Raw genomic sequence first — 12257 nt, 5'->3', positions numbered from 1 at the left:
TTTTTTTTTAAAAAAACCTTAAAAGCAGTACGGACTAGGAGAAGCTGGGCGAAGGTTATGTGAAAACTGTACTATACTTTTGCAACTTTCTGTGAGCCTAGAGTTATTTCAAAAATTAAAAAAAAAAAATTTAGGGACTAACAACTCACTTTTATTTTTTTAATTTTTATTTAAATTCCATTTAGTTAACATACAGTGCAATATTGGTTTCAGGTGTACAATATAGTGATTCAATACCTCCATACACCTGGTGCTCCTCACAAGTGCCCTCCTTGATCCCCATCACCTGGCTCACCCCTCCCCCACCCAACTCCCCTCTGGTAAACATCAGTTTGTTCTCTATAGTTAAGAATATGTTTCCTGGTTTGCCTCCTTTTTTCCCCTTTATTCATTTGTTCTGCTTTTTAAATTCCATATATGAGTGAAACCATTTGATATTCGTCTTTCTCTGACTTATTTTACTCAATACTCTCTAGGTCCATCCATGTCATTGCAAATGGCAAGATTTCATTCTTTTTGATGGCTGAGTAATATTCCGTTGTGTGTGTATATGTATCACCTCTTCTTTATTCAGTCATCAGTCTATGGACACTTGGGCTATTTCCATAATTTGGCTCCTGTAGATAATGCTGCTAAAAACGTGAGGAGGCATGCATGTATCGCTTTAAATTAGTATTTTTGTATTCTTTGGATAAATACCTCCTACAACAATTGTTAGATCACAGGATAGTTCTATTGTTAACTTTCTGAGGAACCTCCATGCTGTTTTCCAGAGTGGCTGCACCAGCTTGCATTCCCACCAACAGTGCAAGGCGGTTCCCCTTTGCCCACATCCTCACCAATAACAACTCACTTCTAATCTCAAAAAATAGTAAATAAAACTGTGTCCAATTCAGACAACAGATGAAACAGATCTAAATAGAAAAGTGAGATAAGTTTTCTAAGGAACTATGTAACACATCACAAACCCTAAAAACAAAGTTTCACCACCAAAATTACTGGATTCCAAACTGCATGACGACAAATTTCCCAAGAAGTATGTGAAAAACCTGACAGCAGCGATCAGAGCTACTCCACTGTTGGAATCTCTCGAGAAGAAATAAGGGTTCAAATAAAGCTGGGTGTAATGGCTGGGTGTCTCTGATTGGTTTGTCCAGAGGGGTTTTTTGGGGGTTTTGTTTGTTTGTTTTTGGTTGTTTGTTTGTTTTTAAAGATTTTATTTATTTATTTGACAGAGATCACAAGTAGGCAGAGAGGCAGGCAGAGAGAGAGGAGGAAGCAGCCTCCCCGCTGAGCAGAGTAGCTCGATGCGGGGCTCGATTCCAGGACCCTGGGATCATGACCTGAGACAAAGCAGAGGCTTAACCCACTGAGCCACCCAGGCGCCCCTTGTCCAGAGTTTTTAAGTGACTAAGTACCCTACCATTCAATACGTATTTTCACTACAAAATACACTAGCCGCTGCAGGAAGCCCGGAGCAGGATCTGACACGGTTGCCGCAGTGAGGAGCCTGCAGTGCGGGGCCCGTGCACACATGGGAGTCGAAGGGCAGAGCAGGGCAACGAGCCCTAAAGCGACCGGTTAAACTGAAGAGGCCCCTGCCTCAAGCTTGGGCAGCCAAAACTTTCGAGTGCCCAAACCGTATTTTCTTGCCATGTTTTTGGACGAGTGTTCTGTTTCATTTCTTTTTTTTTTTTTAAGATTTTATTTATTTATTTGACAGAGAGAGATCACAAGTAGGCAGAGAGAGAGAGAGAGAGGAGGAAGCAGGCCCCCTGCTGAGCAGAGAGCCCGATGCGGGGCTCGTTCCCAGGACCCCAGCCAAAGGCAGAGGCTTAACCCACTGAGCCACCCAGGTGCCCCTCTGTTTGATTTCTTAATGTATTTTTCAAGGGAAATTATCTGATCCCATCTACCTAAATCTTTTCAGACCTTTCCCATCGGCCTTCTTCCTTCTCCCTGGCAAAGGAGCTCAACTTGTAAAAAGTGCAAACGTGTGAGCTTGTGAGCTTCTGCTCGGTGGGTTCGCGCTCAGCAGTTTTCGGAAGGCAGCTGCAAGCCGGGCTTCAGCCACCTCCTCCCACGAGGCCCGCGCCCGGCCAGCATCGGTTGCGCTCAGCACACATTCCTAAGGCCACGGTCTCCAGAGGTCGAAGGAATGAAGGAATCTGTGCAGCCATCGGCACTCAAGGTCCGCTCCCCCTTCCCTCTGACTGATGAGTCCACGGAGTCGTCGCTCTGAACAAACACACACAATGCTTTCCGAACGTCATTCGTGATCGTTCTGGGGGAGAAGATGCAGAAACCTGGCTTGAATTAAAGACATGAGGAAGATTCCCATCGGGCCACTTAGATAAGGGATGTCCAAGCGGAAGAGCGCGAGCGATAGAAGAGCTAACCCCGGGCCCTTCGGATATCGGTTTAGAAATTACTGTCAGGATCCTATTCCCTAAACAGTTGCCCTTCCCTACAGCCAGTCCTAGCACCAATGTTTTTTTAAAAGCCTCCTGGGCTGAGTAGTTATCAGAGGGAAGGAGCCTCGCTTCCAGCATTTAACACAGCAACCAGCAGACAGGCCTGGGAGCTTCTGTTTTATAACCATCCAGTTTAACATCTCACAGGAAAGAAAGCACTCAGAACAGAAGATGTTTTCTGAAATTCACTATTTTTAAAACAGTAGTTTCACAAGGCTCGCCATAATTACCCTTTGTATTTATTTCAATTTTCCATTGCATTTTGTCTGTAACAGAAAACAAAAGCTGTCTACCACGCCAGATGATTCCATTTTCCACTAAATCATGAGAAAACAAGCACGTTCGGGTTCAAACTCCAGGAGGGATGCTACCTGGAAAAGTAAACATCCTCAAAACTTCAGACGGACTTATGTTCTGAAGTAATATGTTATATACTCAGTCCTCATTATCGGTGAGTACCATTATCCATGATAAGAGAACCAATCGGGACCACCACCAGCTCTCAAAAGAAAAACCACCACCACCACCACCACCCTCAAATAAAAGGAAAAGAAAATCAGTCTTTGGGTTAAAAAATCTAATTAGATTTCCACTTCGAAATCCAAGTTCCTTCTGCTGCAGGCCTGATTTTGCAAGGGGATACCTCCTATGACGTATCTTCTAATTCTCGACCACAAAAATCATACAAAGTTTAATTCTATATAATTTAGAAATAAATATTTGGCCCAACCCTCTTCTCAGATGAAGAAAACAGAGGTCCAAGTCAAACAGTACTTGAGGACCAGACCGCTGGTCGATCGCTGCTCCACACACACGTTTCCAAGATTTACGCGGCAAGTTTGCTTTGGCCATTGTAATCAACATATGTAGGAAATGCCTCATCTGTATTAAGCTGAAAAGGTTCTCTACAGGCTCCAATTCTCAGCTATCATTCATCCTTAAACATCCAATTTTTCATGAAATATGGTTTCCAAGGTATCAGCACTAGAGACACCATGACAATATTTTAAATCTGGAAATCCGCTGGCCAGCCGTCTAATTATAGAAGCTAGAAATATTCAGCGTGTAAGCTTTGGGGGATCCCCCATGGGGTGAAGAGCACGGCAATCATTTTCAAGGGTTCTCCAGGTCCTGTGTGTGTTACGTGGAGCATAAAGTTGATAGGAGCGATACCGTGAAACGGGTGATCTCAAACTGCTGGCTATTAGACTCAATTTTTCAAGACTGATGTTTAATAAACCGTGTTCCCAACTCAACTTCAGCAATAAAAAGTAAAAGTCCTAGAGAAAAAATGTGTTCTGAGCTTGGGTCACTCAGAGGAAGAGCTCAAGAAAGACACTTAAAAGTGTTGTTCATTCATTCAGCCAACACACATTTATTAATATGTCAGGAACTGTTCTCAGCGCTGGCACGATTCAACTCAAGAATAAAGAATGTTGTAGAACACAACGACAACAACACTAATAACTAACATATGTATAGTCATTTACAGTTCTGAACAAGGTTTCCTAAACAATCACTTTTGTCCCTCATAACACCTCTGCAAGCTAGGTTTTACAATCATTTTAATAATGGGGAAAAAAAAAAAAGAAAGAAAGAAAGAAAGAGGATTTTTTAAATTCCCCAAAATCAAATAACTACCAAGTAAGAGATCTGGGTCTTTAACCCATATCTTCCAAATGCTTATCTCTATTGGTCACTGGGCAACACTAAGTTACAAAATGCTTTGCTTTTATGTTAAGCACAGAAGACAACAAGTTCTGCAGGTTTCTGAGTATTGTGTTAAAGTTGGTGTGCTTTGGGGGTTTTATTTTTTTGGTTGTTTTTTTTGTTTGTTTGTTTTGTTTTTAATAAGGACAGAGTTTCACAGATCCAGGCTGTGATGTTTGCAAGTTCCAAGTGTGTTTAATATCTTCATCCATACTACTTTACTTATTATATGGAAACACTGGTGAATGAGTTTGTATGGTTATCTGAGTTTTCTAAACAAACAAAAGAAGTTCACTTTCCAGATCTTAAAAGCTTTCTATTTTTAATTTTTATTTATTTTTTATTAACATATAACATATTGTTTTTTTCAGGGGTACACGTCTGTGATTCATCAGTCTTACACAATTCACAGCACTCACCATAGCACACACCCTCCCCAGTGTCCATCACCAGCCACCCTCTCCCTGCCCCCCTCCTCCCCTCCAGCAACCCTCAGTTTGTTTCCTGAGATTAAGAGTCTCTTATGGTTTGTCTCCTTCCCTGGTCCCATCTTGTTTCATTTTTCCCTCCCTTTCCCCGAAACCCCCCTGCCCTGCCTCTCAGATTCCTCCTATCCGGGAGATCTTAGGATAATTGTCTTTCTCTGATTGACTTATTTCACTCAGCATAATACCCTCTACTTCCATCCACATCATTGCCAATGGCAAGATTTGGAAGGTTTGATGGCTGCATAGTATTCCACTCTATATATATACCACATCTTCTTTATTCATTCATCTGTTGGTGAACATCTATGTTCTTTCCATAGTTTGGCTATTGTGGACATTGCTGCTATAAACATTCAGGTGCACGTGCCCCTTCGAATCACTACGTTTGTATCTTTAGTGTAAATACCCAGTAGCATGATCGCTGGGTCTTAAGGGAGCTCTATTTACAACTTTTTAAAACCTTTCTTGCTCAGTATAACATACTGGATAAAAACTTTATCAGCAAAAAACCTGAACAAGTACTTCACTACAGCCAATAAACATATGAAAAGGAACAAAAGATGCTTGGGGAAATGCACATTAAAACCACAATGTGATACAACTATACATCCACCTAAATGATTAAAATAAAAAAGATAATACCAGCAGTTTGTAAGGATGTGGAGTGGCCAAAACACTTACAAGATGTTAGTAGGAATGTGAATTGGTAGCACTTTTAAAGGAAGGCACTAACTACTATTCCCACATGTTTACCGGAAGGCATATGTAAGAATGTTCACAGCAACACTCTTGATTACAGCCAAAAACAAGAAACAATCCCAGTGCCCATCAAGAGCAAAATGGTAACTGAACTGTGGCCTTCTCATAAAGCAGGATCCTGCAGTACGATGACAATAAGCTGCTGCTACACACAAGCATCAGTGAACCTCACAAACATGATGCTGTGCAAAAGAAGGCAGATGCAAGCAAGGGTGCGCATCCGATACTGCGGCCGGAAGTTCAATAATGGATAGAAATAGCCTATAGCCTCAGAAGTCGGGACAGAAGTTATCTTTGCAGGGAAATAATGCCTTGGGGGAGAGGAGGACTTCTGGCTGCTGATAACTGTCTCTATCTTGGTCTTGGTGTATCACTTAGGTAAATCACCAAGCTGCTTACTTACGCCTCAACACCATGCATACTTTTCTCTATCCATTTTATATTTCAATAAAAACTTTAGATGGACGGATGAATGGATGGATGGAGGGGCAGATTGACAAAGATAAGTTAGGATCAGGGATAGGAGAGCAAAAAAGGAAGGAAGAAAGACAGGGAGGGACGGAGAAGGGAGGATAATAAAGTGATCCTGTCGGGGTCCACCGACAAGGTCCGTACCACCGTGTTGGCCGTAAGTCCTACGACTGCTTTTCCTACTTGATCCATCTCTCCTTTACTACCAATCTGTCCCCTGGCGCTTTTCAATGTCTTCCATGTAGCTCTACCGATACCAGCCCATTCCTGTCTTCTAATCTGCAACGCAGTGTTGCTATAGGATTAGAAACGCTACGATCAGTCGTAGGAGAACTGTATGTGCACGAAGAGTGAACCGATTCGGAGCGATCTCCTGTGAGTAAAGTGAATCCCCTCTTTCATCTATGTTCTTCTCGTAACCCTTTATTTTTCCTGCTCGGGAAAAATAATTGTATTTATTTATTTATTTATTTTGCTGAAGAATATGTCAAATATAGGATTTCTAAATAGATAAAGTTGTTACTGGTCCCTACCACTGACTACTAGTCTCCAGGCCAAACCTACAAGTAACTCACACAGAAGTCCAGTTCCCACAAGTTCACTTATTTGCAAATAGTATAAAGGATATTATCAATCATTCAATACACTTCCAAGAGAAGGAAAGAAACCAATGACTTCTTATACAAGACATTATAAAGAACTCTCTCTAGTTGTATCACAGACAGAACATTACCTCAGTTTGAAAGACAGGATATTCCTTTCTCATTTTGTATTTTTATTAATTTTGATGTTTTAACTCCCCCAAAAGTATACTGTTACAAGTTTTATTTAAAACCTTTTTAAGGATTCTAAGACAAAAACTTAAGTTAAACTGAGGATAGCCTTTTTCTACACGATAATCCCAAACTATCTGTTGGTGGTTATTTATTTCTTTAACATCCTAATTTCATGTAACTTCCTTCTGTATTCACTCTCCATGAAAAACAAAAGTTAACTCTTAAACACTGGAGATAAAATTGCTCCACGCAAACTGGACACTCTTCATTAGGGAAAGGCACTCTGGCACCAATGGACAGGAGAAAGAATTGAGGCCAATGGGCAGTGCTGCCGAGCAGAATCACTAAGAAGGACCAGAGCCAACCCTTCAACCCAGGATAAGCATTTATCTGCTTTAGTATCTTCAGCTGTGACTAAAACAACATTCATTCATTTGATGACAGTCATTGAACACATAGAGAGCACTAGTGCAAAGAGAGAAGGTTCGTCCCACCTCCACCAATAAGCTTCCCTTTAGTTTAAGAAAAGCATATGAAGAAGGAAGGACAGGAGGAAGGGAGGAGAAAGAAAAGAAAGAAAGAAAGAAAGAAAGAAAGAAAGAAAGAAAGAAAGAAAGAAAGAAAGAAAGAAAGAAAGAAAGGAATGGAAAGGAAACAACGTTCTCTGTGCCTAGTTTCCTCATTTTTTCAACAAGCATAATAATCCCTTACATCTCCTTAATTTGCAGAAATAACAAGATGATGTTTTGGCTTAGGAAAACAAGTGTAGATGTATAGGATTTCACCAAGCCTATTTCTACCACGATCTTCTTTTAATATATAACTTAATTCAAAGGCAAGTAAGACCCATAAGGAATAGGATTAGGAACATCATGAAAAGTCAGGGAAAACAAAGTTTTATCTCTTCTTTGCCACAGCAGGCAAATAAAGCCATCATCACTCAGAGCTGCGCGTCCTTTTGATGTCTTGTTTGAAATGCCATCGTACTGCTGAGACTAGAGAAATGTAACAAAGTCATTGCCACCAAATCATTATGACAGTCATAAATATGGCTTTCGGTAAAATAAAATCAGTCATCTCTACAAACACGTCGTGTGTGTGTGTGTGTGTGTGTGTGTGTGCATGTGCGTGTGTGTACATCATACAAAAGAAATGAGTAAAAGGGTAGGTGGGAAAATCCATCTCTACTACTGGAAAAATAACTAAGGCATGCACCACAGGAATATAAAATATCACCTTTATGTTAGAAGGAAATCGCATACTTTCTATTCTGCGACTCAAACATGTCAAATGGAGAAAGGCAAAACATACTTGGAATACAACTTACCCCTGACGTCATATGAAAGAAACATTTTTCCCCTCCCTTAAAATTTCTGCATTATGAAAAAAAAGAAATCCTGAAAGTGGCAAGACCTCGTTTCAAAAAGTCTTACTAACTTTACTTACTAACTGTACTTACTAACCATCCATTTTGCTGACTGACTCCCCCAAAAGTCACAAATGTCATAAACCATAGGCTGGCCTCAGAAACTACGAGAACAGGGAGAACGGAGCTGTGTGTTCTGCTGAGAGCTCCCCGGTCCCATCAAATCATGCACCCTGAGTCTCTCCACTTAGCAATCAAGGAAAAAACACTTAGAAACTTCCAGAGTTGCTCGAGTATTTTCTTCTCAGGTCTTTCTTCGCACTCCCAATGTTGTTATCAACCCCGGTCTTAAACTGTATGCATGTCTTTAAAAGTGAATGCAGAGTTCCTCCAAGAAAGGAGCAGATGAAGTCTACAGAAGCACTGACTTGGGAAGCAGTGTTCCCTCTGGACGCTCTCCCCTAACAGCAGCAGTCCTTGTGGACTGCAGCGCCCTCAGACGCAAGCAAAGAAACCTGATTATCTACATGATTCACCAGCTAATGTCTACTTTTTTTCCCTTAAGTGTTGTGTTTTTCTTTACAGTGCAAGCTATGGCCCGGCTATCTTTCTTGTTATCAGAACAAAGGATCGGAACCTCAAAATTGCACTTGCCAGGGCTCAGTGAAAAATGAAATTACCACCAGATCACGCTGGAAGTTGTCCTGAAGTTTACCCAAGTTCTATCACATTTTTTTCTCTAAATGATTCCCTGTATTCTTTTCACACATTATTGCAAACTCCAAATTTATGCTAATCATCTCAAAGACTAAAATAGTAACATTAACAAACATTTAAATTTCTTTTCTGTTAAGAAAATAAACTAAAAGGGATACAACATTATAAACTCAGAGTACATCCTGTCAATGTCTTTTGCTAAGGTACCTGATACATGTTAATTACTAAAACTCTAGAATGACTTCAACACATTAAATGATACTTAAAACCTCATTTTGACAACACTCATACACAATGTTGGGGGAGGGTTCCTTATTTTCTTTTTTCTCGAAGGTAGACATGCCTGGAACTATCCAAACATCCAATCTTACACCTCCCACTCCCATTCTTATAAATGTCCTATGTCTCAACAGTTCCAAAGAGTACTACTTTCCATTCTGTTCACATATGTGAGAGTTTTTGTGTATCTCACCAGAGACTGAGATAAAGTTAAAGAGATTCAATTTCCAGATTTCATGGAAAGAGAACAGAAGCCTATCACTATATTTAACTTTAAAATGAAAGTAAAAGTTTTTTGTTATTAAAACTATAGAAAAATAAGCAGACATGCTTCCTTTGAAGTTATGCTAACAACCTCAATCTAAGTGCTATAATAATCATGAAAATTATTTAAATGCCAATGTGATAGATACAAGGAGAGTTCTTAGAGACCTTTGCGAAGACATTACATTGGTTATAAGACGCTACTGAGTACTGTTTCAACTGCACTGAAAAAGCTATTCGAATCAAAATGAAAAAATAAAAATAAGCCCTAATGGGCAATGGACACTTTAATTCAGGTAATAGTCCAAGTCCAGGTCCCAAATACAAGGGGGAAAAAGGGAAATAGTGTACAATGCAGTGTCTCTCCGGAAAGGAACTGTTCCAGGACTTAAGATAGTGTGTGTTTAGTACAGCTCAGCGTTCACGATTCCCCATGAGGAGCAACTTTCTCCAACACTGAAGTGAAAAGAGAAAGGAAGTGAAGACGGTACTCCAAAGGGGTTAACTGCTCTTCATTGTCAAGACTGAAAAGAGCTTGCTGCAGGGAATTGGTCTGAGAAAGGTGAGGCCCTGAGAAGGAACGAGAGATGGAAAAACAAAAGTTTCACAAGCAACTGGAGAAAGGGGGGAAAATGCTTTCCGGTGGGAGAGCAGAGGTCGAACGGCTTTCTTCTCCATCTTTCGAGTCAAGTTCAGGGTTTGCTGCGGGTTTTGTTTGTTTGTTGTTGTCATCCTCCTTGTTCTTAAAGAACTTTTTCCCTTGCGGGGCTTGCGGCAGTTTGCTGATGTGGTTCCCAACTCCTGCCTTTCTTTGTTGACTGTTATTAACGGACTGGCAAGGGCTGGGTGAAATGCACTTAAGAAAAAGAAATCGCCTCTCCTTGCCAAGCCGCACATGCTGCCCAGTACCTGAGGAAGAGCTCCGCTGTGGCCGGCCAAGAGAAATCCCAGTTTAACCTCGGCCTCCCTCTTCCAAAGCCACTGCAAGTGACTGTGTCTGTGCCACTTGCAGAGAATCTGCCTGACTCACCCCCCGCGTTCGGTGTGCCAGGGGGAGACGCGAATGCCCCGTCCCGGGGCGGGCGGCGAAGCGGGGGCACCGAGAGTCCCCCAGGCCTCCCCCATTCGTGGGTTTGGGGATGTTTGTGTGGCAGGTGCCCGGGATCCACCGGGACCACCCAGGCTCACAGGAACACACGTGTCACCGCGCCGGAGCCCAGCCCGCCGCGCACGCTGGCCCCACACCCGGGCAGCAGCGCCGGGCTCCGCGCAGGGGGCTCCACACTGGGGCGGGGGGAGACACGGCTGCTCCAACTGCCCCTCCGCACGCTAAGAAGCGGGGGGGGGGGGAGTACTTTTCCGCGGAAGCCGCGTCCACACCCGGCCGGCGCCCAGCGCAGGGGATGCCCGGCCGCCGCAGACCGACCTCCCTCTCCCTCCCCCGAGGGCGCCGAGGCCGCCCGCGCGCCCTCCGGGACCGGCGCCCGGGCCCCCTCCGCCCCTGCGCCGCCGCCGCCGCGACGCGGGGTCCCGGCCGACCCTCCCCTCCGCGGCCCGGGCCGCGCGCTCACCTCCGGGGGTCCGCCTTCCGTCGCTCCTCCAGTTTGGCGGCGGAGTGTGGGGCTGCAGCGGCCGCCGCCGCCACCGCCGCCTTCGCTGCCACCGCGGCCGCCGCGGCCACAAAAGCGCTGCCCGGCGCGCCGCCGGGGCCGGAGGCTGGGGGCCCGCGGGATCCCCGCAGGCGCGGGCCCGGGGCGGGCCGCGGGAAGTTGCCGGCGCGACGCGCGGGTCGAGCGGGGCGCAAGCCACCCGCGCCCAAGTAGTCACAACTTTGCCGCCCGGGTGGGTGCGCGCTCCGGGGCGGAGGGAGGCGAGGACGGGGCGAGGGCGCCGGGGCGGGAGGGTCTTCGTTGCAAGCAGGGCTGGAGCCCGCACGGCCCACGAGTCGAGGGGGGGAGGCGGTGGCGGCGCGGGGAGGGGGAGCTGTCTACACGGCCCGCGTGGTGCGGGGCGAGCGAGTGTGTGAGCGCGCGGGCGTCTACTCTACTTTGCCTTCTGCAGCTTCTGCATATGGATGGGGATCTCCGATGGTTTTGCCGGTAACCAACACTGCAGCGGCGGTGCCCGGCGAGGGCGCCCCTCGGGAGCGGGCTGCGGGACGGGGGAGCGGGCAAGGCGGCCGCGGCGGAGGCTGTGCCACGAGCGCGAGCCCGCGATCCATATTTAAAGCCGCGAGTGGCCTCGGCCGGCCCCCTGCCCTGCCCTCGCTCGCGCCGCCCGGCCCCCACCGCTCGGGGCCGCGGCTCGGCGTCAGCCGCCCGGGCATCCGCGGCGGCGGGGAGGGGCCTGGGGCCGCGCCGCCCCCGCCGGGGGCTCGAGCTCCGCGCGCCGCGCCCGCCCCGTCCCGGCCGGAGACCCGGGTCCCGACCGGCCGCCTTCGCCGGCCTGGGTTCCTTCTCTCGCGCCCCGGGCGAGCTGCTAGGTCCAGCCTTTTGTCCCAGTCACAGCTGATCCCCAGTGGGGACAGCCTGTTCTCCCGGGCAGAACCGAAGTTGCTTTCGTTTCCCGGCCCCAGATCGCTCTGGAGGCCACTTCGTTCAACTTGGGGTGTCCGGGCGGAGCGCTACGGGCGCTCGGTCCTCCTTCACCTTCAGCGGGGGATGTCTGGGGACAGCACCGTCCTCAGCCTTGGGCTTTTGTCACGGGTGTTGTCTTCCTCAGACAGTCTGAGAATCATCACCGGCCCTCCAAGGGAGTCTTCTTGAGCGTACAAAGTTATTACTTGTGTTTACTCTGTTCCTAAGGCTAAGTATTGAGGTTCAAGTACCCATTGCTAAGCAAATAATACTAATAATGCATCAGTGGCCCAGCCCCATCATGATCAGTTAAGTAAACCATCCAGATATCCACAGCCTGTCAGCACAGACACCATCTCATGTTCTGGGTCCTGCGA

General features: G+C 45.8%; 1 protein-coding gene across 1 annotated transcript in view; it reads right to left on the bottom strand.

The window, feature by feature from the left end:
* SLC4A4 (solute carrier family 4 member 4) overlaps positions 1-11517 on the bottom strand; it is a 345711-nt gene extending 334194 nt beyond the window's left edge. Inside the window, exon 1 of the mRNA XM_032334538.1 lies at positions 10876-11517. The gene's annotated coding sequence lies outside the window, so the exon portion shown is untranslated. The remainder of the gene's footprint in view (positions 1-10875) is intronic.
* Between the last annotated feature and the right edge of the window lie 740 nt (positions 11518-12257).

This window comes from Mustela erminea, chromosome 2 (assembly GCF_009829155.1).
Source record: "Mustela erminea isolate mMusErm1 chromosome 2, mMusErm1.Pri, whole genome shotgun sequence".
Lineage (NCBI taxonomy): Eukaryota > Metazoa > Chordata > Mammalia > Carnivora > Mustelidae > Mustela > Mustela erminea.
The sequence above is the reverse complement of the archived record's forward strand: the minus strand, read 5'-3'. Positions and strand labels throughout refer to the sequence as shown.